We start from the raw sequence: 5566 nt of genomic DNA, 5'->3' as shown, positions 1-5566 counted from the left end.
GCCGCCCCGGGGCGGGAGGCGGCAGCCTCTGCCTGCCTTCCCCGGACTGAGGGGCCCGCGCTGCAGGCCTTCCGCCGCCCCGGGGCGCTGAGCGGGAGGCTGCTGCGGAGTTGGCTGCCCGCCCTCCGAGCCGGAGGAGGGGAGAAAACGGGAGAGGGCTGCCCTCTCTCGCTGGGGTGATGTGCCCTGAGGGGAAAGAAAGAATGAGCGCTCGAGCCTGGCGCTTGGCACGGGTTCTGTGCATACATTTTGCATCACAGGGTTTTTGCGTAAAACGCTGAGCTAGCAAGTGAAGGCAGGAACCTGGTACAGCTACACCCCCCAAACCTACAAAAAATGTTTTTCATTTAGTACTTGTTTCTCATATCTATCTTCTGTTAGTGTTCCCCAGGGCTCCAGCTGGTTAACCTTCTATGGCTGTGCCTCAATGTTTCAACTTTCCTTCGTCTCTAATTAGATGTTTCTGAAACCTTAACTACGCGCACACCCTTTCTTTTTTTGGAAATAGCAGGCAATGCTTTATCCCTGTATAACACTACAAGTCATCAGGGCTGAAAAATCTCTTACCCGCAACAGACAGAAAGCTTCCTGCAGTTTTTCACTCTAGAAAGTCTAAGGGTGCTGTTCCACAGTGAACCTAAAAGTGGGCTGCCCTCAATCCCAGCACGGCTTTAGCCGCTGGAAGTTGTACGGTTGCACCTCAGTCAGAAAGCGGCTTAGTTTCCGGCTGAATCAGCCTCCTGTACTGCTGTGGAAGTGCTGGTGAAAGAAGTTGGAGCAGGTATCCGCGCTGCAGTGGGGATGGCAGGAGCACTACTGCCTAGGTGACGTTGAAACTGTTCTGAAACCACACCCTAAATTCTCATAATATTTATGGAGGTTCTCGCTAACTGTTTATAAATAGTCTAACTTTTTTGTCTACCTGTTCATTGAGAGGTTTAGTATATCGATCAACTTAGTTGAGGAAATCAGGAAAAGCAAGGAAAGGTGAAGAAAAGCTCAAAAAATGGTTTGGTGTTTTGACAAGTTGTTAAGAATACTACAAAAACCGATGGTCCACAAGATGGACTCTTAATAGAAGGGTCTAACTATTGGGAGCGGATAAGGGAAGTCTAGAAAGGTGAGTTGTAAAGTGCTAAAATATCTGGCAATTTTATTCCTAAATTACTGAGATTAATACTACCAGGAAAACTAAATAGTTGACAAATTTTAAACGTGTTTGCTTCTGCAGCCCATGGCAGGAGATGACACTCGTTTTCTCTCTGCTTTTCTTCTTCCACATCCCATTTTACCTGTCTGATATCTTTCTCTTGACTGCAAGCAGGGTGACCCAAATGGCAGACTGCAAGCTGCAGCCGGCCCACCGCCTTTTCTGCTGTAGAGGCATGAGGAAAAAGATCTACATGCTGCCTTTTTCTCTGAGTGCCTCCTACCCGCGCTTGTTCGAGCTGCTGTTTCTGTACGAGAGAGAGCGCGAAGCTATAAGCATCAGGGAATAGTTGCTAGTGCATCAGGCAGGGTCAGCGGCAGCACGTGGGCACAGGCAAGCAGTTTAAGCCGTTGTTACCGATCCATGTGACCTATTCAAAAGGCCCCAAAACTGATGTTTGCCACGTGGGACTGAAAATGTTAACCCACTCTTCCTTAGTGACATCAGGGTTAAAGATAAGCAAAGTAATCACAGCCGTTAATCACGACTGGATTAGCCCTAAAGAAAGAAGGCAACCCCTTACCATTCCTTTCCTGTGTGCTAAATAATGACGTCTTTTCTACAGCACACTGTGGAGGGCTTTTACGTATGTTACTCTCTTGAAGAATGGAATTTCTTTTCAGGGGGGAAAATAGAGAGACTCATAATTTAAGCCCGAAGTATATTACATGAAGCATGAATGAGTACTATTTTAGTTTGCAGTTGGTAATAAGAAGGCTATAAATAACGAGGTGACGAAGGGCCTGCCCAGGGCTGCGGGGTACTGCTCTGTATTGTGAGCTTTGCAGGAGAAACACGGGTGTGCACCTTGCAATATTAATGCACACTAGCTTTTGTAATTTGGCAGAAGAAACTTCATCTCTCTGTTAGATTGTAGGGTACAGGTTTACTAGCAGTGCCTGAATGCACATCGTATGCAAACTTTTTATCCCCAAAGAAATGTGCCTCATATTTCTCAGCATCACCTAAGTCTGCTAGCACTGGACAAGCTTGTGGGTCAAGTGAAGTACATTTTTATTGTAGGTAGGCAACAATTACAATTACAAGGCTGAAAAAAGTTAATCAAAACAAAATAAAAACATACACCACAATTGCAGATTGTATTTTAAAAGTAAGGTTCCTTCTTAGCTGCCTTTCTTTCCCCTCCTTCAGGCTTCCGCATCTTTAACCTGTATCCCAGGTGTCTGGATGAGGGTGCAAGCTGTAGAGCAACACCTGATCCTCAAACTCCGCTCCCCAGAGAGATCCTAAGGCTAGTCTGAACCATAAGCCTGGTTGCCATAAAGTGTTTGTTTATAGATGAATCGCTTCCGAATTTAGCTCGCCACACAGCTGCACGTTTATGCACAGTGTAAGCTCTGGCGGAAGGGAGTGGTGGTTATGAGATACTGGGGGCGTACTGGATTGCCTCTTTTGTGGCCTGCACAAACATATGCCGGCCTGAAAGGCTGGTGGTGTGGCTACCTCCAGGGCTTTTCGGCTCCAGGCAACTCTCTCCAAGTTCTCTTTTCTTGTTTTAAATGATTTCTTTCTCTTCTTGTTCTTTCTCTTTATTTCTGTCTCCCCCCACTTCCCTTCTGTTCCTATTTTAAGCCTGGCTTCCTGGATTTTCTCGAATAGCTTTGCAGCTTTGCTGACTCACATCTCTGGGTTTGGCTTGGGGTTGTTACCAGTGCATCCTTTGGGATGCTGAGTTCCCCTCCCCTCTCACCTTCCCAGCAGGAAGTCTATTGTATGCAGCTTTAATTTCTTCCTTCTCAGAACAGATAGTACTCATTGTAAAATCCTGAGCTGACTTTGCCATATTTCACATTATGCATCATAAAATGCATGAGTTGGGAAACAATTTCATTTAGCTTATGATTTTGGCCCTGTTTTTAACGTTTTACAAGACCAGAATTCTTTATTTAAACTTCTCAACTCTCTCTCTGAATTTTTAGTCACTTTAGCATCACAGAAAGATGAGCGCTTTTTTTAATGATAAATGAGATCATAAAAACATTAGAACAGCTGTACAGGGGCAGACCAGAGGTCCACATCCCCCCCACCCCCCGCCCCAGTATCCTGCCTCCAACTGTAGCCAAAAGTAAATGCCTAAGGAGGGGAGTAGGGATAGAACAAGCACGTAGGGATCCTTCCTTGAATATTTGCCCAGCCTCTGGGAATATAAAACTCAGAGACCTCCTAGAAGGTGGGTTTTTTTGTGTGTGTGTGAATGTAACAATCCTCCATTAATTTGCTACCCAAAAATTTGTCCAGTATTCCCCAGAGCCTTTATAAAATTTTAGCATTCACAATAACAATGGCAAGGAGTACCACAGCTTAATTAGCATTACAGGAAACTGCACCTCCTTTAGTTTGCTTTGTACCTGCTGTCTGTTAGCTCATTGCACAGTTTTAGAAACAGCAGTGGGCAATCCCTCCCTCTGCAGTCACCCCCCCATTAAGCCCACCCCCGCCCCACAATCTGTTCTTCAGGCTGAAGAAACCTCATTTACTTAATCATTCCTCATATGGGGATCAGTTCCTACCTTTGACCTTACTCTCATTGCTCTTCTCCAAACTTTTTGTTTGTTTTTTGAGATGGGAGTCCCAGAGTATACACCGTATTCAAGAAACAGGTACAACGTGGGCTTACGCAGAGGCGTGATGATGTTCTCCGTTTTCGTCTTTTCTCCCTAGCACTTCCTAAACTTTGGATTTCTTTTTTGACTATCGCTGTGCATGGAGCTGGTGTTTCCACAGAACTGTCTGTCATAACTGCAGGATCTCACATCTGAGCAATAAAGGTCAGAGCCCATCATTTTACATTTGCGGTTGTGTTTGCTTTTCTCAATGAGCAGTGCTTTATATTGATCTATGTTGAATTTCACGTGTTGCTGCTATACCCACTCAGTTTTTTAAGCTCCTGCAGCTATTTATACATCAGCAATGAATGATTACTAAATTTTTTACCCCTCTGCATACCACCTTTTTCAGATCAATTCAGTAAGTTCACCAGTACAGGTCATGCAGGTTTCTGTGGTAGTTTTCTGCCACCATGAAAATGAACCATTTACTTCTACCCTCTGTTGCCTATCTTTTACTTTTTATCCCACATCTGCTTAGTTTGCCTAAAATAATTTGCTAAGAGGCTTTAGGGAATCCGTGCACTAGATCACGTTATCACATGGTTGCTGATGAGAAGCATGGCATGCGTTTACCAAACATTCTGACATTTGCCTTACAGATCATATTTGTCCAGATGCACACTAATTCTACTTTTATATGAAGTTTTTACTTATTTGCTTGGTACAGATGTCAGGCTTAGTGGGCTGTTGTTTGCTGGATTTCCCTAGAACCTTTCCAAAACATTATAATCCTGTTCGCTACTTGCCCTTCTTTAGCACCAGAGCAATTTCAAGTGAGAGCTCACACACCACAATTAGCAGTTCACATGTTTCACTGGGTTCCTCTAGAGCATCATCTGATCATGTTGAAACTGCAGCATCTTCAAGAAGTTTGAAGCAACTTCTCTGATGAATGCCTCAAAAGTGGTGTGGTGTGGGGAATTTCCCCAGATCTTCCACACTGAACACAGGAGCAAAAAATAAATCCAATTGCATGACCTAATTTTCTCTGAACAGACTTCCTGTGCCTCGTGAACTTGAAAAGGGATATGTTATTAGTTTTGATAGACTAAGCACCGTTATACAGGCATGTACTGTTGCGAGGATTTAATGCTCATAGATGTTCCTTTTAGTTTTGTTTTTAACAAGCGTCTATATTTTTAGGTACCTCCCCTTTCTGAAGTTGAGTACAGCTTTGGTGGATATTTGGGTTTTCTGCTGCAAAGATAGAGTATCTAAATGTACAATGGTTGCTTATACTGACGCATTTGGTTTATTGTCATAATCTAATCAGTTTATATATGGCTAAAATTAACGGTAAGGCATAACTAAGCTGTATACAAGAAAAAACCCCAAACCCTCTGCCCTTAGTGACTTAAAAGAAGCAATAAAGTTGGTGTATTAAGACAGCCAAACTAAATAGTATTAATAATTTTAAGTTAAATTAGCTATTTTTTTTCTCTGTTTACTAATGTAAGTCTGTGTGCTGGAGTACATAATTGTAACTATTTTATTGTTTAACAGAAGCATTCATTATCTTGAGCTGCAGCGGCATTTCAGTATGCCCAAAAATACTTGAGGGAAATTTCAGTCTGAGTCTTCGTTAGTGCTTGGGAACATCATCTTTCTCTCAGTGTTCAAATCTTTTCTATGTTATTCTGCATAAACAGCATATGACTGAAAGAGAATATGCTTCATTTAATTGCTATATAGTTGCTGCTTATCCTACTGGCTTTTTCTCACCCTT

The sequence above is a fragment of the Aptenodytes forsteri genome, unplaced genomic scaffold (assembly GCF_000699145.1).
Source record: "Aptenodytes forsteri isolate BGI_AS27 unplaced genomic scaffold, ASM69914v1 Scaffold101, whole genome shotgun sequence".
In the NCBI taxonomy this organism is placed as follows: Eukaryota; Metazoa; Chordata; class Aves; order Sphenisciformes; family Spheniscidae; genus Aptenodytes; species Aptenodytes forsteri.
The sequence above is the reverse complement of the archived record's forward strand: the minus strand, read 5'-3'. Positions refer to the sequence as shown.